Raw genomic sequence first — 24,990 nt, forward strand, 5'->3', positions numbered from 1 at the left:
TTGAGGATGTCACACATTTGTACAAGACAATGAAAGCAAATGAGAATGTCACATTTGTTCAAGACAAGGAAAGCAAATGAGAAACACCAAGAGAAGCAAAGGAAGGAGAAGCAAAGGAAGTGTCAAGATTGAGGATGTCACACATTTGTACAAGACAATGAAAGCAAATGAGAATGTCACATTTGTTCAAGACAAGGAAAGCAAATGAGAAACACCAAGAGAAGCAAAGGAAGGAGAAGCAAAGAAAGTGTCAAGATTGAGGATGTCACACATTTGTACAAGACAAGGAAAGCAAATGAGAAACACCAAGAGAAGCAAAGGAGGGAGGAGTAAGAACAATTATCTGAGGACCAAATGCTAACAAGAAAGATCAACAGGCTGAATGTCTTAAATATAGAAAAGTACACAACTGTCTTAGGTCAAATTATTATGAATGTTTCCCTTGTCTCTGACAAGGAGTACTACCTCACAATCTCACCTAAGGATAAGACCGTGCTTGCTAACAAAAATATTGAGATATCAGATTCCATTAGGTATGTTTTCTTTATTTTCCTTTTGGTCCTCTTGATTCTCTCCTTGATCTTTTGCTTGGTCTTCTTGATTTTCTTTGGTCTTCTTGATTCTTCCCTAAGCCTTCTTTATTTTGCAGGATATTGATATCAACACTTCCAGTTGAGATTTCTTCAATGACTTTTGTGTTGTACCCTCTTGTCTCCTTCAGTATTCTCAAGGATGCAGAGGATGTCCTTGACAAGTTTTTGGCTGATTTTGACTTCCTTGAGTGCAACATTATATTCCTGCCCTATGTTGAGGGCTATGTTTTGAAATCCTTGCAAATTTGGTTGGTATCCTTTAGTTTTAATTCACATAATGAAGTAAGGTTCTATTTGCTCTTCTTCAAGGGTCATTGGAGCTTGGTAGTTATTCATTTTCTTGAAAGATATGCCATGTTAATGAACACTCTCAATGGCTTTCATGGACAAAGCAAACTATATATATACTGCAAGTTTTTTATACTTTTGGTTTACATGTCTCCATGATTTCACTACTAGAGAATGAGCCTTTATCGATGGTGATTTACCGACGCTTGTCCGGCCATCAGTATAAGCGTCGATATAAATGTCTATATAAGCATCTATATAAGCGTCTATAAAACCGCCGATAAGTGTGTCTATAAAAGCGTCGATATAAGCATCGATATAAACGTCGAAAATTACCTTTTTTTGTATAATAGAATTTTGAGCATTCTTTGTCTATGAGAGGCTCCCCCTATGTGTAGAAACTCTCCTATTAGTATTTGTAGTCATAGATCCATAGTTAGAACTTAATTCTATGCTGATTGGTTATTTTGAGTCTTGGTTCATTGTTTTATTAGACACTAATATAGCCTCGGTAAAAATTTTGGGATTGTGGATGAATGTGTTTGACATATTGAAAGTAAAGATTAGTACTTAGCATATTTTTCAATATTAATACACTTGTGTCAAACCTTTTAGTCCTCAAACGCGTTTTTTTATGTCCTTAACTATCACCTTTTGGTCCTCAAACTCGCCCCTTCGCAATCCAACACTCATTTTTACTTATCCAAACACTCATTTGTATCTCCTCAATCAGTGTGCGATTCTAGTAAAGCAATTAATCAATGAAGTTTAGAATATGAACTTGCAACGTGAATTATTCAACACCACAAATTGCTAGAAGGAAAGATCCTAACGTCCCACTGCCATAATGAATCCTTGCTTCAAAAAGAACTTTGTTGTCTTCCTTTTTGCTCTCTTCCTTGCTTTCATCCTGCATTGCAAGTCACACGTACTTTTCATAGGTTTTCAAACCTCATAGCCTAGTCATTTGTTTCATTTTCACATGTATGTGAGAGTTACCCTCCACACAATGCACACACAATGAATCCTTGCTTCAAAAATCACTTCGTTGTCTTTCGTTTTGCTCTCTTGCTTGCTTTCATCCCCCATTGCAAGTCACATGCACTTTCATAGGTTTTCAAACCTCGTAGGCTAGTCTTTTTCATGCGTATATGAGAGTTACCAGGAGAAATATTCAAAACTTCTTGTGTTTTCTTGAACTCCACGTGGATCTATACAACACTTGTGTGTGCATAGAGATCCTTCCATGCAAGATGAGCAAGCTTCATGCTATAGCAGCCTGTATCTTCACACTCTCTCTCTCTCTCTCTCTCTCTCTCTCTCTCTCTCTCTCTCTCTCTCTCTCTCTCTCTCTCTACACACACACACACTCTTACACTCGCTCTCGTCACATACTTTTCATAGACCTCGTAGGCTAGTCGTTTTCACACGAATTTGAGAGTTACCCTCCACACACACACACAGATTTGAAGTAAGTTTGTCATAAAGTTAATTGCTTGCATTACTTAACACGTATTAATTAATTAATATGGTAAAATAATGTTTGAAGACATGTTGAAAAGATATTCATTACTACCAAGTGTACAGAAATGCCTTCCTTATAATATGACTAGAAAAGGTTGTTTTTTTGTGGCGTGAAATTTTTTGGGACACCTATATTTTGTGAGGCATTTGCGGTTGTTGTGGCACTTGCTCTTTTAGGAGAACTCCTTTGAAGTGACTTTGTTCACCCTCGGCAAGGCTAATATCATGACGGCCTAGTTTCATAGGTGTGTAAATCCCTGTGGCTTTTGCATGAATGGATTTTATGCCTCTAATTGGCCAATATTTGGAATGGGTAATACTGTCTTGTGGTATTTAGGTGTGTCTAGAATGGTTGTGTGGGCAGGACCCACACTCTTTGGTTATAACTACATTTGTAAGCAGAAGGCCCTTACATTTCATCCATTTAAAAAAGTTTTGAGCAATATTAATCGTGTCCTTGGTGAGTATCTAGTGCATGATTAAAAATTACATCCCAAGATCGCTAACTAGAACTCAATTTATTTGGTATGATCATAAAATTTTATATAATTTTTGCATGCCTTTACTTGTGTTGATCCACTCATGCATAACATGCATTCCATTCCCTAAATGCAAACAAAAGAGTAGCTATTCATTCACTTTTACCGATTTCAGTTTCTCCCGAAACATGTGGTCAATTATCACTTCATGAGGGAGAAGTTCTTGGCAAGCAACATTATATGTCATCATAGAGGAGTAGACAATTGCCATTTTCATCAAGGCCTTGTGAGCTAAGAAGTTTCACAGATTTTGAACTATGCATGAGATGGAGTTAAGCTTGATGGGAAGTGAGGAGATGTCAAGCTCAACATGAGCTCACACTCACGCAAGGCCTAGGTGATGATTTTGACATTGACTCACAATGGCACATTGTTACACAATGGATCTCAGCCAATTATTCTCTACAAGTGGACTACACTACTAGTCCACGTATCAAGTTATGATATACTTATCATGGTAGCTCATCTCACAACTGGTTCAGACTATAGACTACTTTTACATAGTACTCTAGGACATGTATTTTTATTGACTAGAGAAGAAGAAGAAGATCATACCCCCACATGGAAGCCTAACGGTTGCGGCTCGCACACCCTGACTTTAAAAAAGCATTTTTTTGTTGAATTCAGAAATTTGCTTGCTAACTGGCTACTACCACCTGCTCTTCAATGAGTTTAAAAAATAATAAAGAGTTGACGTGTCCCTCTTAAGTGCAAGGCCACACTAATATCTCGATTTTCCACGTAGCCATCACTTAATTTCTCTGTTTTCCAAGCATTACCGGATCTTGTAGATGCAATTCAATAGCCAATGTAATTACAAGCTGAAGCCATAATAATGCTCAGCACACTTATATATATTCTCTTGTACATAAATAAAGAAGATACTTACCAATGATATGATTAATATTGCTCAAAACTTTTTTGAATGAATGAAATGTAAGGGCCTTATGCCTACAAATGTAGTCTTAGCCAGAGAGTGTGGGGAGGCATGAAAGCCTTTTGCGTATAAGCGAAATACCCCAAGAGGGTATCACCCATTCCAAATATTGGCCAATTAGAGGCATGAAATCCATTTGTGGAAGGAGTACTCCTAGGAAAAGAGCAAGTGCCACAACCACCACGAACAATCCATGGAGGATAGGTGTCCCAAAAAAGTGCCACCCCATACCCCCAAATGGAAGCCTAACAACTGCACCAGTGTGCTCACATGCCCTCAAGCGCCCCCCCTCCCAACTTTAAGAAAGTGAAATTTTCTCTTTTTTTTAAATTCAGATATTTCCTTACTAGGCTACCAGATGAATGAGTTTAAAAAAATAATAAAGAGTTGACGTGTCCCTCTTAACTGTAAGATTTCACGCAAGGCCATGCAAATATCCATGCAGCCAATACCTCATTTCTCTGTTTTCCAAGCATTACTGGATCTGTGTGAGCCAGCTTTGCACAAATTTGAACAAGCTCTTGGCTAAGTCGAACCTACCTTTTCCCGAACCCTGCTTGAGAGTAGACCAACTTCAGGCCACAAAAAAGCAACCTTCTCTAGTCATATTGTCCTGTACACTTGGAAGTTGATAGTAATGACTACCTTTTCAACATGTCTTCAAACATTATTTTACCATGCTAGCTAATTATACGTGGTATGCAACACATGAAATTAACAACCTACAAAAATTTTGTTTTATACTTGATGACTATGTATATAATTACTTTTCACTAGTGCTCAAAAGAGGTATTGACTTAGCCTAAGTGTTTCCTTTGTGTTGTAAGCAAACTAACTGCTTCACAAATAAGGCAAAATATTGCCTTGGTTTTATTATCTTAGTGAGGTAACCTTTAAACTATAGCGACCCTCATTGGTGGAGAACTCTATGACTATTTCAATCTTCCTTTGCTTCTACTAAAATCTCAATCTAAATTGGTGTACACATTCATGGTGGTGGAGGATTTAACTTATGGTTTTTGATGACATTATCATTACCTTCGTCTTGCTCATTATGGTTAAAGGATCTTGAGCCCAACAAAATAGAGAGATGAAGCACCAAATGATCATGCATTCTAAGGGTTTCATGGAGCTTTCATTGTGTGCTATCACATTCATGAAATGAAAGCTCTTTTCATGGTGAAATAGACCTAGATTGTGCACTCTAGTCATCAAGTGAAGGAATTTGGGTTTAAGAAGCAATTGTCAAAGTATTGTAAGTGTCTTAAATGTGTAACTAAGTATTTGCTCTGCTTAGAACCCAATATACTTGTAAGGTGCCTTCCATAAATTTGGATTTCTAAATAGAGAGCTCAAGAGAGATGTCCGAGGTAGTGCAACTCGAGAAGCCACTTTTGTCCTTAAAGATGGGCCTTTGAGAAGCAATGTAGGCTCCAATTAACTTCTCCACAAGTGGAAGTTCCTTGCTTGAATAGCCCTGATCTCCAATATCCTACACATTCAATAAAAAACATACTTTGTAAAGTTGCATCTAGTAAAGCTAACTCAGATTAACAAAAGCATAATCATTCTAGAAGTAGACCTAAAATATAGCATTGGTTCACCACCATTAATTATCCCTACAATTAATTAGTACCATACCATTAAGCTTTGTATTATTTGTTGTGATGATTATAGCTTATTCCATTGATTTGGTTTTTAATATTGATAAGCTGCAAAATATAAGGGGATAGTGTATAATCACTTGGCATGTATTGTAAGTGGTAGGTGACTCATCCTGTAAGATAGAATTGTGAAGAACTCCTCCTTCTCCTCCTCCTCTTCTCAGGAAAAAGGTCGGAAAAGATTGCATCAAGCCTTGTGTGTCAATGCAGCTGCCATTTTCACAAAAAAAGACACTAGTTAATTTCCAACAGGTTTTAGAAAATTTTCCCACATTTAATAACATCCAAAATTCCCACTCTCTCTCTCTCTCTCTCTCTTAGTGTCCCATTTTGACATCGTATGGTCGAGACGGGGCCTTACCCTGGCGTTTTTTGCACCACGTGAACGTAGTAAAAAAACGCCAGGGTAAGGTCCCGTATCGACCATACGATGTCAGATGGGGATGAAACTGGACACGAGCCTCCATGGTGATAGGATCCACATGCATGCCAAGTTTCATCCCATTTTGACACTGTATGGTTGAGACGGGGCCTTACCCTGGCGTTTTTTCCACCACGTGCACATAGTTAAAATCACCACAGTAAGAGTTTGTCTCGACCATTCGGTGTCGGATGGGGATGAAACTTGACACAAGCCTCAATGGTGATAGGATCCACATGCATGCCAAGTCTCATCCCATTTTGACAATGTATGGTTGAGACAGGGCCTTACCCTGGCGTTTTTTCCACCACGTGCACGTAGTTAAAATACGCCAGGGTAAGAGTTTGTCACGACCATACCGTGTCAAAATATAGAAAATGAACAAAATAAAATGAAATTTACAAAAAAGATGGCATTGCACAAATACTATGAGAATGGAAACAATTGGACAATAGCATGAACAAAAGATCATATTACAATACCAAGGTCATGGAGTAGAATAATGAGACACAACTGCTACAAAAGTACAAAAGGAGATGTAGTATAAAATAACATATAGGGGGATACAAACTACCGTCTCACTTCTTGCTGTGAACTCGACGAAGATCAAGTTTCACAGCAAGAACGAGGTGGGAGTACATAATGGCTTCCTTCTTCCACTCATACTGAGAGAAAACAATGGCTCTAGCACGGATGGCAACCTGTGCATAATATCTACTATACACAACTACACTATGCCTCTGAAACTCGAAGCCAAAGTCATCCTACGTATCCTCTGTGAGTGTGCACTTTGACCTAGTGCATCATAGAACGTAGTAGTCAACATGCTCCTCATTCCTATTTGGTGCAATGATAGTAAAAAACATCGCCCTGCTGAAGATAATCTGTCAAAGAGTCATAATCTGTACTATGCTGTCCCTAGCCGCCGATAGCAAGAATGGCTGCTGATGGCTCAATCTGTCGTACCTGTAGGGGAGTCAAAACCTGCTCAAACCATGCATCAGCCCACTCTGTATTTTGGCATGAGTGCCAAACACCATCAAGAAAACCCTCACAAAAACATGCGTATTTTCTAGTGAATATCGTGGGATCACTGTATGATGAGCTCCTGATGCTATGCAATTTGAGTGTGTCATCAACAGTACCACAATCCAATCCACTAGTATCAATGTCAGCCCCATCAATACACCAAAAAAAACGTCATACATTCCTACCATGACGTGTAGGGAATGAGGATGCAGCACTAGTGGACATATGATCTGTACACCAATCTACCACTTGTCGAGCATCTCAAAAACGCTCACTATCATGTCGAAGCTAGTGATGCCTAAGAGCCCGTTGGATACAAGCACCTGGACCATCATGTTCACCCTTCCCATGCCCGGTCTCGAAGAAGCTCCATAGAACCTGCACTCCTGTATGACAATGCCACCTGTAGAGCCCAAAAAACTAACGAGCACTTTTAAACTGTGCTCCACATCCATCTGACCATATCCATCACTGTGTGCAAGTGATGCCATGCTCGCACATCCAACTGTCATGATGATGAAAACAACGTTGCACAAAATGTGCACTGTGAGAGCGATCATCATTAATGTAGAAGTGATACTCGCGAATGATCACTCTCTCCTCTAGAGTGCTCTGTACACCATCCTCATCCAACTCTGTACACCATCACTCTCTCCTCTAGAGTGCTCTGTACACCATCCTCATCCAACTGGGCATGTCGATAGCTAATATGAACCATAATGGCAACCTAGTGGGGGACAACAAACACAAATGTTAGACTTAGAAAAATACAATAAGCACACAAAAAAATCACATACAATAAGCAAACAAAAAAATCACATACAATAAGCAAACAAAAAAATCACATTCAATAGACAAGAGGATTGGGTTGTAAAAAAACCTACTCAGAGAAGTAATACTCTGACTGTATCTCCTGTTGTGGTGCAAAGGTATAATTCTCCGCAAAGTCCACCACTGAGACAACTGTACCAATCGAAAAGTGCATGATGCTAGCACGAAACTACCTATCCTGCCATTTTTCTCCATGTGCATGTTGTACATACGGGTAGATGGCTGCGTGAAATGTGGTAATAAAATCTAGACGTGGTGAACTGATGATCGACTAATTGCAACCTCCTAGAGTCACCATGCATAACATACTCATACTGACGCCATCTAACCATCTCCTGATGTGAAGAATCTACCTCATGGATCTATAATAGATGAAGGCTTCCGCACTCCTCACATGTCCCCTAAACACAAGCCATCCTATGATACATGTCCCCATCCTCACGCCATGCACAAAGCAAGGAGTGCACAAAATTACGAGGACTAGTAGGGTGTATGCTACCACTATGCCCAATAGACCTCTGAATGCAGAATACAATATCTGGAAGGAAACATGATATTTGCAACGTGTGTCCCGCTACTGGGAGTACCTCACAAACCAAGGTTTGCAAGCCTCAAATGATTGCTGGCTAATAATAATGGTGGGGTGCAAATGCCTGAACTCTAGGTACAGCTATGTCTGTGTCATCTCTAGGAAGCATGCATGGTGCTCCACATAGACTCCATGCTGAACACGTCGATGCAACACCTTTTTGTACTCAGGTGATACGCGAGAATGCTCCTCCCAAAATGTCTCAATCATGGCCCTCAACTCTGGCTGTAAAAGGCGCGTGTGTCGAGGAGCACGACCCCAAAGGCTACCCTCCTCTCCAAGGTCCAATCTGCGCCATCTACTAGACCCCAAACGAAGAGCTTTGCGTTGCATTTTAAGAATGCGAGATGTAGCACGCAATAAACCTGCCATATTAAATAATGTGACATTGAAGTGACCATACTTTGACAATAAACTATAAGTGAATGTGTAACATCAATATTTGAATATCTACAAATGTGTATAAGTGGAAATCCTAAGCACATACGCATTTGTATAGCAAACTATTCCATTTAACATTACATTATTCAATGGGACATTAAAACTCCATATTAAATTTGAGCACTTTCACTAAAAATAAAATAAAATACACATACCATGAGAATCGCTCCTTGAAACCACGAGAAGAATCGTGCGACAAGCTCCTACACAATCTTTGTGTGCCGTGTGCTTGATAGAGCTATAAGAAGCTCTCAAGCTAGGTAGAACATGCGTAGTAGCCCTCCTCAAATGAGGACTAGATATCTGTAATGCCGATGTACAACGCTCCATGCTAGAGTGCTGAAGCAAACTATCAAGCACGCGTGACTGAGAGGGCACATCAAGGTCGTCGAAAAATCTGCTGACAATCATATTGGCACGTTTTCGTGCACCCGACTTGGAAAGAGACTTTCCATGTGAAGACGGTCCAAGAATGGGGCATGATGGTGGAGTGCCAAACTCATGGTGAATAGGAGAGGTAGCCAGGAGTGGAGTGGTAGCTACGACTTGAGATTTCAAAGAAGTAGCTACAAAGGCTGAAGAGCCACCAACATCATGGGATGTAAACAATGTTGGCACAATAGGAGAAGGCAAATGCGATGTAATAGGAGTAGATGAAGGTGGTAGGATGTATGTAGGAGATAGAGGAGGTATGGGACCATGAAGAACTAAGGGAGAGTGGCATGCGGGGGGTGAAGCAGGTGGCACGGAGTCACTAGGAGGTGGGGTGGAATCAATAGGAGGTGCAAGAGATGATGCCTCCAAATCTGCTTTTTGCTTTGCTCTATACCGTGCTTGGCGTGGAATCAATAGGAGGTGCAAGAGATGATGCCTCCAAATCTGCTTTTTTCTTTGCTCTATACAATGCTTGACACATAGACAAAAGGCTTGAGTTGGCATTGTCACCTCATATGATGATGTGTCATCTCCCTTGTACACATAGACTAAAGTGTTGACTTGGCAATGCCACCTCAATTGATGACGTGTCAAATCCATGTGACACATAGGCAAAAGTGTGGCTAGGATATGCCACCTCAGATGGTGACGTGTCATCTCCCCATGAAACATGGGCAAAAGTGTTGAGTTGGCATTTCCACCAAGGCATGCATGGGCTTATGTGGAGTGTCACATTGATGAGGTGGAAAAGCCATGTAGGCAGCCCTAATTGTGGTTTTACACATAAACCGGACATAAGTGCTTTGAAGAGGAAATTATGCAAAACTAGGTCTTCCTTTGGTCAAATTGAACCAATTTTTTTTTGTTGGATAGACAATGTCATGATCCTTAACATATATAATGATGGTGTACAATAGACATTGAACCTAATTATTAGAATTTTTTTACTTAACTATTGCCCAGTCTCTAGGACTCTGCATACATTTTCTAATGAACGAGGTGATCAAACAACAATGCCAAAAAAGAAATTGATTATAGATTAACATTATATATACTAATAGCTACAAATTGACTATTTCAATCTTAGTAGTTCATGTTTGAATTGAGAGAAATGAGGCACAACAATTGTGTGGTTATTTTAATCAAATTATTTCATTTATTAATTATAGAAAATAGTTAATCAATCCAAAAAAATCCTAATAAATCAAGTTAAGTTCTTCTCACTATACTCAATTGATGTACAAAATTACAAATGGATTGGAGAATCCTAAGCCAAGTATAATGGGCACAAGAGGAAGCAACATAATATCAACATGTAGCGTTACTTCAGCGTACTGTCTACATTATATTCCATATAATATGCATCAAAACTTATCTTTTTTTCACGAAAATTATATCATTTGATTACCTAATATGTATAGAATGTGACCAATTCATCTTTGCGCACTACTTTAATAAGAACCATGATAAAGGGAGGTTCTAAGTTAGAGAAAAACCTATTTTTTGACCTGTTTCAAGGGCGCCCAAGGGCACAAAGTGGGTCACCTCTATCTTGCTACCACCCTACAAGAGAATTGCTACCACCCTACAAGAGAATGGGCCATAATCGGGGGTAGTATTTTATCAAAAAACTCCCGCTCTCGGTAGGTAATACCCCCCACAATAACCCTTAATAAAATCCTTGGTAATTTTAAAATTTAAAATTATCGGAGGACTGTTACTGGAGGTATTACAAAGGATTACATTGGGGGCGTGTAAAATTAATACAAAACCAGATCTGATAGGCACGCCTCTGGCCCTCGCACCGGTGCACTTTAAACTTGTCACTACCCTCCTGACCTCCCTGGAAATGCTGGAATTGCAAAGAAGCAAAGAGGGTGCTACACTAGCACACATGCACACCAAAAACCCCAGAAAACATAGTGTTTACACGCACATAGCCACTATACATAATATCAAGTACGCGCACACTGCGCAGAGTCCACTGTAGAAGAAAAAGAGAGAGCTCACACAGAGCTCACGACCAAGATAAAGAGTCCACACATGACTACACATAGACACCAAATGACACAGAAGCCGACAATAGGCTATATGAAGAGAGAAAAAGAGATTCTCACAAGGTATCTAGAGCTATCAATAGGCGGAACATTGGGTGGGATTGCGCATGGGCTCACATAGAGCGCACTTGTGCCGATGCTCCCACTTCCTTCGCCCTCTTTCTCACTTTCCCTGCCTCTACTAAAGTGCGGCCACACAGGCTAATGCACAATGAATCACTACTCTCTCTCTTATCGCCTTCTGCTTAATCAGGGTTGCCTTTTCTTTGCTTGCTTATGGTTGCAACCTAGCTCACACAGAGCTCCTTCAGTGGCACACCATGCTCCCCTTGACAATACCACTCAGACTTCTCTTATACTCTAGTTGTGGCACATGCTTTCAAGATGCCCTAACTCTTCTTTTCCTCAGAGCAGTTCGATGCTGGCTCGGATTGACCTTAACCTTGCGCATAACCTGCAATCACTGCTCTCCAATGGACATCATCTCGAGAAGGCAGTTTGTGAGCACTTGCCACACCCTTGACATGTACCACTAGAGGAGTGCCAAGCTCATTGTTGGCCTACAGTAAACACTGTCCTACAATCTCGGTATGGATTTATTTTCCCTATTGGCACTAGCAGAAATTCCCCCCTGCTATGTACCTTCCTTCCTTCCTTACTTTGCATGATACTCCACTGACAAGAGCAGTAGTATAGTCCCTTGGTTCACGACCCTTTATGCTTTGTACTGCTTTGATGGAGTTTCACACGTGGCCTCCTTGCTTGATGGAGAATATTGCCAGTTCTCTTTCCTCACTACTCACTGTGGTGCACACAGCAGCAGTAAAAGGGCAGTAGCTACGTCATCCATCTCACTCTCTCTCTCTCTCTCGTACAAAATGGCACACACAACGGCCCCTTTCTCTCATCAACTCACGGGCATGGTCTACTCTCACAGTAACTTGCAAAAGATGGTGATTCCTTGCATTGTCACAGCAAAAGGGCAGTAGCTACGTCATCCATCTCACTCTCTCTCTCTCTCTCTCTCTCGTACAGAATGGCACACACAACTGCCCCCTTTCTTTCATCAACTCACGGGCATGGTCTACTCTCACAGTAACTTGCAAAAGATGGTGATTCCTTGCACTGTCGATTGTGCAAAATTTCTCTCTCTTCCCCTCTTGAATTGGGGTAGTATACAAGGCAGCCCACTATCTTCTCTTGCAGCTCACGGGTAAGACACGGCCAGCACAAGAGCAAAGGTCTCTCTTTCTCTTGTAGCTTGAGGGCACGCAACCCTGCCCCTTCTCCCACAAGATTTACGGCTACAACCTACCCAACTAGTGTGTTTCAAATCTGCAAACAACAACCAGCTCTATCACTGCTCATGCTCTTGGTAGCTCACAAGGCAAGCTCTCCCTCTCCCTATGCTCACATGCAGCCTGCTTATGCAAAAAATAAATGGCGATTTTTAGCTCTCAGTTGTAGCTGACGCAACAACTTCTCCTCCCCCATCGTGTTGTTATCAGACACGGCCCCCTTCTTCCATACATGCGCGCCTGCCTACTCTCTCATGTGCATGCCAATTAAGGCCTCTGACACGGTCTTCTTCTCAGCGTTTTTAATTACGTACCTATGAAGTTTTTCTAAAATATGGAACGGTTCCTGTGCTTGCATGCCGAAGCCCATCACATTTTGCATACATGACTACCTAGAGCATGTGAACACTTTACAAGCAACCTCCTTTGCACAAGATCTTTGCTTTGGGTACCAGGCCTAGGTGAGGCCACCAAAGCATCTATGTAATGACATGGGTCTCCTCCACTTCTACTTCTGAGATCTTGCATAACCCAAGATGGAATATCCCAGTTATTCATCCACGAAGGTTCCTGTGTAACTTTATGCTTAAAATCTAGGTACCTTGGGCTTGGCTGCCTATCTCAAAAACTTATTTGCGGGTTCAAAGGCCCATCTCCACGCATTGTCATCTATCCATTTCTGTAAGTACCCAAGAGGACTATCACCTCATGGAATAAAACTGACGGTGGCAGGTCCTAGATCAGCCTTACTACCTTCTCTAAATGCTCTGCTTGTCCCGAAAAGAATCCAACATGGAAATGTATCACTTGGGATTGGGACTTACACCATACTTAATGGTCATATTCACTATAAGTGCTTGGCCCTCTTTGACTAGTCCTCAGTGATGACTGCCCACATATAAAGCACTCAATCACAAGCCACAGCATCCTGGAGACATGCCCTCCTACTGTGTTTCTTTCACGTCCCATGGCCTGCTTTAACACAACAACAAATTAGCCATTTTCTAGCGCTTTTATCATTATTTTTCAGCACTTTTGAGAATGCATGACAAATTAGACAAAAACTTATAATTTTTGGAAAAAAAATGGCGGGATGCTCGAAATTTCAGCGGTTCTAGTCAAAACGCTGAAAATAGCAGCGTTTTTATAAACGTTGGAGTTTCTAGCGGTTTGACCAAGAATGACCAGAAATGCTGCTGTTTCCATCGCTTATACATACGCTGGAAACTCCAGCATTATAAAAATCTTTGTAGCGCTGGAATTAGCAGCGTTTTGCAAAACGCTGGAAATTCCAGCGTTCCGAAATTTACTAAGCGATGGTATTTCTAGCGTTTGTAAGCAGCAAGTGGAGGTTGGCGCATAACAATTTGGTTTAGGGCAGCGCCTTCATGATCATGAATACCAAGTGTGGGGGCTGTCCCAAAGGCGCCACAAGTGCTTGACGGGACTGTCCTCTCAAAAATTTCTCTCCGGAGTACACTGGCTACAGGATAAGCACAAGAAGGTTAGGCCAAGCAAGCATCGAATAACTTTGAAGGAGGCAAAGTAAGAGGGCATCTTCCCCTGCGGCGATGTTCACTTGTGTGCTTTATGTGGGCATTCACCGAGGTCTAGCAGAGGATGGCCAAGCATGCTCTTTTTGGTGAATTATGGGCATTTAGAAAAAGGCAGTAAGACTGACCTATGACCTGCCGTCTTCTGATTATTCCGTCATGTGGCACACCCTCATGGATGCTTCCTAGGAATAAGTATATGTCGGCATCGGGGAAGCAAGGTTATTGTAGCGGGCCACCCTCTCCTCTTCCCGTGAACTGCTTCATCCAAATTCCCCTTTGAAGGGCAGGTTTGCTTAGTAATTTTTTTATCAACGGATAGAAAGTGTTTATGTTAGAAAAGTAAGAATATTGACCATGGGATAAGTGTTTAAGTTCTCTAAGTTCTGGCTTATAACTTCTTCTGATGTTAAATGGTTAGTCACGAGTTGTGGGTTCAAGCCTATAGAGAGTACATAGATAAGAGAAGTATATTATGAGGTTGAAGCCTATAGAGAGTACAAGCCTATAGAGAGTACATAGATAAGAGAAGTATATTATGAGGGTTCAAGCCTATAGAGAGTACATAGATAAGAGAAGGGTCAATGAAGCTACTCTCATATATTTTGAGTCACGAGTTGTGGGTTCAAGCCTATAGAGAGTACATAGATAAGAGAAGTATATTATGAGGGTTAAGTCTCAAAGGGATTGGGTCAAGAGTTGCTATGATTATGAATTAATGCGCTTGTTTAAGTACATCATGTTAAGGAAATAGCTTGCATAATCTAAGTGGAACTAGAAGGATTGGAGGCTTGGCATGTTTTCTGCATTTTGCTGAATCAAGAAGGATTGGCTCTAGGGTGGATTAGCTCAAGTCAAAGACCATGCTAAGGACTATCTCATCAGATTTTAATAGAGTCTAATTCCATACTTAAGGAGTGTCCTATGCATTAAGAGATGGCTATGCCCAAAGAGAGGGTTTAGTTTGCAATTCATGTGCACAAAGCTTCTTGCTAGATTCATCAGGTAGCCAAGCCGTATAGGAGTAGTTAGGATCATAAAGGTGTATTAAAGTTGATAGGAGTTTGAAGAAGTACGGTATTAGGGTATTCACATCAAGGAGGAAGCAGGCGTAGTGACAGTCTTAGCCTAATCTCAGTTAGGTAGGCATGCCTCATCCTTTGTAAGGAGTTGTTACAAGAGCAGTCCCCCCTTTTTTTTAGCCCATCAGTTCAAATCAAAATACGTCCCAAGAAAGGCACTATGTGAATAAAGAAAGAAGGTATATCGTAGATAGTCTATTCCTGTCAATGATAATTTTGGTCTTGTCTAGTGATTTAAAGGAAGAAGAGTGATTGCTTTCTAGTTAACCAGGCCCAGGGTCAATGTATGGTTGAGTGTAAATGTATGGTTTAGTGTCTAGTCATTTCCTTTGTATTTATAAACCATTGTGATTGACATCAATTGTAGTATCCGAAATGTTTTGAATTTCCAAATTATGAAAAGAGGATGAAAAGTAGCCTCAGTAATCAAAAGTTGTTTCTAGTTCCATCTTTTATTGCTTAAATTCAAAGGGAGGTTTAAATTCCCCTTTCCCGCTAAAGCGGAATTCTTTTTTTTTGGTTCCAAAGCTCTTAAAACAAAGGAGACTCTGGCCAAAATTTTCAAAATTTTTTATGGCGAGAATGACCTCTTGTGGATTCTCGTTGTTCTATGGCCTTAAGGCTAGTTATAGAGGACAGGGGATAAACAGTTGAAAAATTAAATTGATAAACTCTGGGTAGGAAAGCGGATGTCACAGGGGCTAGAATCATTCCCGGGGAGTTGCCCTCCGGGTCATGATTGCACCAATTCGCCGATGATTTAGGTTGTAAGAATGTAACAGGGCTGTAGATCTTAGTGAGTGGAGCAAGGTCTCGTTCTTGAGGGTAGTCTCGAGATCGCGGAGTCATGCATGGAGATTAGTTCCTCGTCTTAGGGGACCGCCTAACGGTCGTGCCTTGCACCGCAAGGAAAAAGGCATCGGGGATCGATGGATTTATAGAGAGAAAGCCGCGACACAGTTACATTTTTATTTAAAACTATAAACCCTGAAAAAGAGATGAGTATCTATGTAATATTTTTATAGAGGAAGTGAAGGCCCCAATATTGAAGATGAGAGAGGAAAACAGAAATAAGGATATAGAAGATTACATACTGCAGATATCAAGCAATAGAAAATTTTGACCTCAAAAGTAGTTTCATTACGTTTCTCTTGTGGGCTGAAGTATCTCTATGCATGAGAGAAGATAGAGCATCGTGAGAGAGTTGCGCCTCCTCAGACCTACGCCTCCTAAGTTACAACCGTTTGAGTTTTAAAAAAATATTTGGAAAATAAAAAAATAGTTTATTCTATAGTAGCCACGTATCATTTCTTATGAAGCCCCTTCCTCTTTACTATATTTAAGTTGCGCCTTTTGGCCTGCCGAGGGAGGTCTTAGTGTTAGATTTTTTTTGGGTTTTTTGAGATGTCTATTTTTTATTGGCTGGCGGGAGTTTTCTTATTTGGTAGTACACGTTGGGGATCTCCCTCTTATCTCTCTCTTTCTCAACACTTGGAAAAGGGGGCACAACCCATGCCTCTCCTCCGTGTTTCTATTTGTAGGCCTGGCACGTGCTTGATCTCTCTCTCTCTCTCTCTCTGCCTTGTAATTAGATGGAGGCAAAAGTAGGGATTAGGCCCGATACGAAGGGCTTCTTATGAGGTTTTATAGAGGAGGCAAGCTAGGTGAGGTTGTAAAAATTGATTGTTTTTGTGTGTGTAGATCACTCTACATCTACACCCATTTGTGTTATTATCATGCTAGTCTCGTGGTCTTGCCCAATGCCATCAAAACCAAGACATGATCTATCATCTATTATAATCATATAATTTTGTTTTGAATTGTCATTTTTGCTTGTTTAAATAGAGTCACAACATTGGATCATTTCAAATTATTACAGCTGTAGTATCTTATTTTAATGTGCATTCCTTGTGTAGCCAACGAAAAGATTTATGTATGTTGTCATTTTGGTTTTGCAACCTAGCCATCAAAACCAAGGCTTTGAATGGGGAGCACTTCTATAGGTGTAAGGATGGGGATTGGCTTCTAGAGTCTGCTTATGCCATCCTAGTAGATTTTTACGACCCTAGCAAAGTGGTCGGGAACTGCTCGTGGGTCAAGACACCAGGCGTCCCCCGCTACGTTGGAACTTGGTTTCTCTTCAATACTAAAGGAGACCATGTAGAATCCGGAGATCTCGCTAGCTTGGTGGCTGGTAATCATTAATTATGCATGTTGATATTATGACATTTGATGCTACTTTGATGTCATTGTGTTTTAATACTAATATGATGACACTTACCCTGTCATCAGGTTTATTATGCTCGTGTATTGTGTGTGTGTTTGTGCGTGCGTGCATGTGCGTGCTTTATTTATCCCCCAAAATTTCAAGGTTTTCTCTCCTAGAAAATTTATTTTAAAAGGTAAATTTCAAAATTTGAAGGTGGGATTACACTAAACCTAGGTTTTTTTTTGAAGTTAATGTCTCTGTCTCTCTTACACACGTGTCGCTGGAAAAGCAACGCGATAATGGTACACCTGCTCTTTAAAGGTGCCACAGTGCCGGTGCTTTTTCTTAACATGCCTCTCACTGCCATGAAGAAGGAGAGGAATACTGGGCTGAAGTTGGATCCGAAGAATTGGCCCAGATTGCAACATGACACCACCATTCGCGGCAGAAAGTGGTGTTGCGGGGGCCAGTTATCTGCTGCAACAAATAGAGTTCTGTACTATGATAATGAGGGGGTCCTCTTGGTGGGTCCACTCCCCTCCAATTTGATTGGAGAAAAGAGACACCCCACGGAGAAGCCCTTTTTCTTGAGAGCAGGGCTACTACGGGCGGCTTTGGCTCCGGCTCCAGCTCCAGCTCCGACTCCGGCTTCTGCTGTTTGGGGGCATCCAGTCTGGACTGCGCATTTGCAATATGCAAGATGGCAGAGCTGCCAATGCATAGTGCCAAACTTGAGCTTTTATCAAAGCAGCATATGTGTAACCATGCCTCTGTTTGGAGAGGCTTCTGTGATCGATTCCTGTCCTGTTTCAAATCACATCCTTATGGTCGAATCATCATCCTTGATGAAAGCAAGCTATGCCTCCAGTCCATTGTCAGGATAGATCATCCCTCACAGGAAGAAATTATGCGCTTACTCCATGGGCATCCGCTTGTGACATGCATCCGATGTGAGGACCTGTCTAATCGCTTTTTGAACGGAGACGGGGTTTACAGGGGCACTTACAACATGCACCGCCTTCTGCGCTGCGTTGTGCTGCTGGGCTACACTTGCAGTGATTGGATCCTGTTCAATTCTTCATCCGGCCCTGCTTTTGGGATGAATGGTTTCTTCAAGATCAGAAGATCAGATCAATCAGGAGTTGGGGAATTTGTCATGCTGCCGCAAGTACACCCTTGATCTTGTAGCTATTACGCCTGTTACGATTTGGTTTTGGTAAAAATCCTCTGTTTAATGATGGTGTGTGTATCTTGAAAAAATGCATATGTTTAGCAAGATGTCACCTTGTGACCCGCTCTGAAGAAAAAAGGGAAGAATGTTTTTGTCGATGCTGTAGATAGATGCATTACCCTTGCACACTGCAAAATCTTTCACGGGTTAATACCTTCTCACATATAATTTGTGAAGTCTCACAAGGTTGTATGCATGTATACATGTGTGTGTGTGTGTGTGTGTGAGAGAGAGAGAGAGAGAGAGAGAGAGAGAGAGAGAGAGAGAGAAACAAGGTGATGGAATGCCCTCAATTATGTATTTCAATACTGCTTTGTAATTATTCTTTGATATGAACTATGTTATTCCAATGAAAGTATCTCCAATGATCGGACTCGCTATAGGAACAATATTTTTTTTCTCATTCAAGGACCCTCCTCCGGCTATAGGATTGCAACGGGAGCTCCAGCTGGAGGCAGGGACTTGATAGGCTCGCATGTGGAGAGAGAGAGAGAGAGAGAGAGAGAGAGAGAGAGAGAGAGAGAGAGAGAGAGAGAGAGAGAGCATCCTTGCCATCGTGCAGAGGAGCTTTCCCTTGGGTCTAGCCTACCTTGACCATCATCCTCTTTCATTTACCATGTATTTTTCATGGTCTCATTTGCTTTGCTACATTATGCTGTGAAACTCATGACACAACTCATGTTCATGAATGTGTGGCTTAAATCTCCCATCATGTGACATGGGAGAGCTTATGACCGTAGTAATCACAACCTTAGTCTACACTTAACTGCACTTAATGATGTTTAAGAGACAAACAGATATGTGTCAATGCAATGCAGCTATATTAGATGAATGAATGATGTTACAATGAGATCCGAATGGATCTGTACTGCTGAATATGCTGCCTATATGCTGTAAATGCGGGCTGAACTGCTGTCCACTCTTTCCCTTGTCTCCTGGAGGGAAATGCTGAAGGGAGGCTTAGGGAACAGATGCTGTATGCTGAAGGGATGATGAAACGCAGACCTGTAGGGCTGAATTGGCTGCGTTTTGTTGATGATGATGGCTGATGATGATGTGTTTGCTGTTGATGCTGCTGAGGATGATGCGTTAACTGATGATGATGCTCCCAAGGCTTCCTGGAGGAGATGCGTTGGAGCACAAGGGATTGAATGCTGCTATGCTCAACCTGGATGGCTGAATGGAGATGCTCTTCTATTTATATGCATGAGGGATGCTGGTCGGCCATCATTAATGCAGTCGGCCAGATGCTGTATGTCCACGACTGAGCATAAATACCATAAATGCCAGTCGGCTGGTCATAAATACCTGAAAAATGCCTGTAAAATGCTGATTAAATGCCTGATGACTACTGATGATGCTAATGAAGCCATAATGATGCCATGTCACTGTAAACCTGACTGGTGTGCACGTGACACATCATTTTGATGAAAGGAGCATACCAATGCACTCCACTCATAAAGGGCTTCAATCTCACACCATTTTGATGAAAGGAGCATACCAATGCACTCCACTCATAAAGGGCTTCAATCTCACACCATTTTGCCATGTCTCTTAAATAGTGTAAAACTGTGTAGGCTTACATTAAATGATCTCAAAACTCACATTCTAGTGGAAATAAATACATCAAGGCATAGGGCTTCACTTCCAATAGCCCTTATTGGGCTTCGCTTCCCAATAGCCCTAATGTAATTTTCAAGAACCTTTTTTTTTTGCAAAAAAGGCAGCAGATTTATATTTCGAAATGGGTCTAGCCCTCAAAACATTACAAACCCAAGTGTTCGTGGGCGGAGCCCTTAGTATATATCTATCCAGAAGTCTACCGGGCCAAGCCCATTTTACAAGATAAAAACTAATCCTACTGTGCATTATTGGGTTGGGTGAGTTTGATCATCTGCAAGGCCTCAGCCAGGTGTGTCCGCAGCTGGAACTCTTTGTTTTCCTGCTCTGCAATTTCAGCTTGAATGTCCTCCCACCAAGTCCTGTGAAAAACCTTATTTTCATTCATTATGGCCCTCGTCAGGTGCCCATTTTCCAGCATTGAATCTTCTTCAGCATGCTGCCCTATCCATGTTGTATGAGCTCTTCTCTGGAGCGCCTCTTTCTTGCAGCCGGTCTCAGACTGTAGCTGCAGTGGAGGGGGGACCCTTAAAAACAGCCGCGTTACGGTCCTTCCATATATACCAAAGGGAAACCCTCTGATGATATTCCAGAGTGAGGTGGGGACCCATAGACTCCCCCACCAGCCAAGTTTTCCAATCTATCTCCCTCTTCACCAAGGGGTGTAGGATCTGGCAATCACCGGTGCATTCGCAGGACAACTGAAGAAGAGGTGAGTGAGAGTTTCACACTATCTCTTACATCTTTGGCACGGGTCTTCTGCAATTCCTAGCTTCCTGGCTTTTTCTCCCGTCCATACGCCTTGATATATAATGAGCGACATCAAGCATGATACCTCGGGAGGGATATCCAAACTCCAATGGTTTTGGAATTTGAACTTCCGCTGTCTTCTGTCCAGAAGCAGACCCCATTTGTCGTTAAGTCTGCAGTGGATGGGAGGGGAGGGGGAGACCCTCCGGATGTGAGTGAGGGAGGACCCCCCTTCCCATCTGAAGGCCTTCCAGTTGAGATCACCATTGAACCCAACTCTCAAACTCTCCTTCTCCTGCCACAGAGAGATTTGGGCTAGAATGAGATTGCTATCCTGGGCAGAGAAGCTAGCTCTGATGCAATCCATTGAGAGCCACTGCAAGGTTGGGTCCGGTACTCGTATTTGAGCGATACATTCCATACATAGGTACCTGTACGTACCGAACCATCAGTACCGAACAATCAGATCGATTTTTTGTTCGTCCTTTCATCCTTCCTCTTACTTACGTAGAAAACGTACAATACGTATGATAATCAAGTGATTGGAGTGCAATGTATTTTTTCTTGACTCTTTTCAATTCTAAATAATTTAAGTTTATCAAATTCTATATACACATGCATAATTTCTTTACCATAAAAAGTTATTGTCGTACTTTACGTACTTTTGCTCAGAGAACGTACCGTACTGCGTACCATACTCGTACCGCATTGTACATATCGTACGTATGGACTTACCTTGAGCCACTGCTGCCCAGAGATCTTTCCATCTTTTAAATCCCTTCATGTGCAGCTTGAGGGCCCTTTCTTCCTCCTCTGCATTGATCTGCTTGATTGAGACCAAAGGCCACCATGGCATGCTGCTTCCTTCGATTGGAGGAGACACCCTAGATTTTCCTTTATTCTGTTCCAAGCTCCCTAGAGAGAGTTTATCAGCTGTGAACCCTTTGGTTTGAAGGAGTGTTTACTGTACAGTAAGGTGGGTAGTGGAAGCCCCTTCCACCTCTTGTCTATTTCTAGGGTAAACTTAGGGAGGTGTCTGCATAGCAAGCGAGCCCATTCCTTCTCTGGACATTGGATGCTTTTCACAATCCATTTGGCAGCGAGCCGGTCGGCCATTTCTCTAAGGTCATGAATGCACCACCCTTATCTTTAGGTAGGGTGCAAACTTCCCACTTGACCTTGGGGAGCGCTTAAAGCTTTACCTTCCCAATCCCCTGACCACAGGAATTTCCTGCACATGGCTTCCAGTTGTTTGATGGCCGAGTCTGGGGGCCTCCAACAGAAAGGTAGAGCTACCGGTCCTGCACATGGCTTCCAGTTGTTTGATGGCTGAGTTTGGCAACAGAAAAGGTAGAACAGAGCTACCGGAGTGATAAAATGGTTTACTGTCACGTGACACATTCATATGTGGTCACATGGACATTAATCCCGCAGCAGAAAGCCATCAAATAATTCAGCCACGTCACCATTTCGCATTTTCATGTAATATCCAATTATGAGGTCGTGCATGAATGGCCGACTAGCAGACTGGAAAAATATATAAGTTCAGCGTGGGCTTCATTTGATGCAACCTGTTGGCACAAGATGCATCAAATGAAGCCCACGCTGAACTTATATATTTTTCCAGTCTGCTAGTCGGCCATTCATGCACGTAATTACATGAAAATGCGAAATTGTGACGTGGCTGAATTATTTGATGGCTTTCTGCTGCGGGATTAATGTCCATGTGACCACATATGAATGTGTCACGTGACATTTACCACCCTTTTCTCTTCCCGGCAGGGATGTCTGCATACCTGTCCATCTCTTCAGCTTTTCTTCTAGTCTGCACAAGAGCCGCTGCCACCTCTGCTTCATGCCGACATTGAAGCCCATCGGTATACCAAGCAATCGGAAGATTCTTCCTTCCTCTATGAGGGTGCACCCTTGCTCCATCATCCATTGGGTGGAGGTTTCTGGAGAGCCCTTATTCCTATTTTGCTGTGGTTTATCTTGGAGCGGGAGGCGTTGCAGAATGTCTCCAGGCATTCCCAGAAGGTTATGAGGGATTTCTCCTCATTCTTTACCACTGCATTCGTATCATTAGCGAACTGTTGCATACACATCTCCTCTCTCCCTCCCAGGGAGGGCAATACCTGCAATCTTCCCTTGGTTAATCTCATGCTTAACCAGAGTGTTAAGCCCATCCACTGAGATGGCAAACAGTGCAGCTAAGGGGCAGCTGAGATGTATGCCCGATCAAGCCTTGTCTTCCTGCAGAGTTCTGCCAAACTGTAATTCTGCCATGTAAAGTCTCCGCTCTCTCCACCATCAAATACGACCAGATTTTGCTTAAGGGAGGACCAGGCTGCTTTCTCTGACACTCTTATGACACTGCCCTTTTGGAGGAATCTGTCTGGGCCATGTCCTCTACCATGTTAAAATCCCCAATTAAAATTACTGGCCCCTCCAGTTGGTGTAGAGATTCCCACAGCTGGGTTCTCTCCTGAACAGAACCGCCTGCATAGATCGAGATGAGGGAGTAGGGGAAAGGGTCATCCATCCTCCAGCTTTCTTCTCCATCCAGTAGCACTTCTGCAATGGGGAATGATGATTTTTTTTTATACCCCCAGCACTGCTCCTCCTTTTCCTCTTGAATGAGTGGTTGAGAACCATATGTGCTTGTCTGAAATCAAACACGACCAGTTTTTGCTGAAGGGAGGACCAGGCTGCTTTCTCTGACACTCTTATGACACTGCCCTTTTGGAGGAATCTGTCTTCCATGTCCTCTACCATGTTAAAATCCCCAATTAAAATTACTGGCCCCTCCAGTTGGTGTAGAGATTCCCACAGCTGGGTTCTCTCCTGAACAGAACCGCCTGCATAGATCGAGATGAGGGAGTAGGGGAAAGGGTCATCCATCCTCCAGCTTTCTTCTCCATCCAGTAGCACTTCTGCAATGGGGAATGATGATTTTTTTTAAAACCCCCAGCACTGCTCCTCCTTTTCCTCTTCAATGAGTGGTTGAGAACCATATGTGCTTGTCTGAAATTCTTTCAAGCCTTTGGAACAGGTCATCACCTGTCACTTTAACCTCCTGCAGGCAAATGTAGTCCAAGGAGGAGAGTTGAGGATGTAACCAGGACTTTACGGCTTCCACCTTAAGGGGGTCTGTGAGACCCTTGTTGTTCATGGAGAGGATTTTCATCGGTTTCTTGTTGTTTTGCGCCCCTGGCTTGTGGGGCAACCTCTCCACTTCAGTATGAGGGCGCTTGTTGTCATTCTGGGTATCCATCGGGGTCGTCTAGGGAGTCTGCTCTTGAGCAATCTCCTTGCCCTTGGTGGAGATCTGTGGTGACTCGCTAAGGCATGCATCAAGATTATTGATCTGAATCTCCAGGGTGGCTTTTTCCTGCTGTGACAGGTCTGAGGGTTCACTGGGGGCTCGGGTTCTTGATCTTGGGACGTCGAAGATTCTCCTTGCTCATTTGTTTCTTCTTCAAGCCCAGCAAGCAGGGCATATCTATTCGCCTTCTGCACTCTTTTCTTGGCCTGCGGTGGTTTTCTGGGATTGGGTCGCTGTTCTGCACCTTACCTTGGGAGCCTCAGGTTGAGGCTCTGCATGCACCTCCGCTTGGGGGGTTTTTTCCGCTGCTTGGCCTGTTTTGTGCGCCCTGCTTGGTAGTTCCTTCAGTTGGTGAGCCCACAGTGGAAGCATGCAATCGGGAGATGCTTGTAAACCACCGGTTGCATGAAAGACGAGCCATCATCTAACCCGATGTTGATCTTCTCTGGCATCTCTCCTTCCAGATCTACCTCTACGAGGATCTGCGGGTGTCAACGGGGGTTAAAAGACTGAGCAGGGCGAACGCCTAAGGCCTTACGAAGAGGGCTCACAATACTCTTCAGAAAGGGCTGAT

At 42.4% G+C, this 24,990-nt stretch overlaps 2 pseudogenes; one reads left to right on the forward strand and one right to left on the reverse strand.

Moving 5' to 3' along the window:
* Positions 1 to 24,990, forward strand: part of LOC147629317 (DNA repair and recombination protein RAD54-like) — an 83,039-nt pseudogene that overhangs the window by 46,199 nt on the left and 11,850 nt on the right.
* Positions 7,416 to 8,254, reverse strand: LOC147629318 (uncharacterized; annotated as a pseudogene).

Source organism: Cibotium barometz, chromosome 18, assembly GCF_041138505.1.
Source record: "Cibotium barometz isolate CiBa-2024 chromosome 18, ASM4113850v1, whole genome shotgun sequence".
In the NCBI taxonomy this organism is placed as follows: Eukaryota; Viridiplantae; Streptophyta; class Polypodiopsida; order Cyatheales; family Cibotiaceae; genus Cibotium; species Cibotium barometz.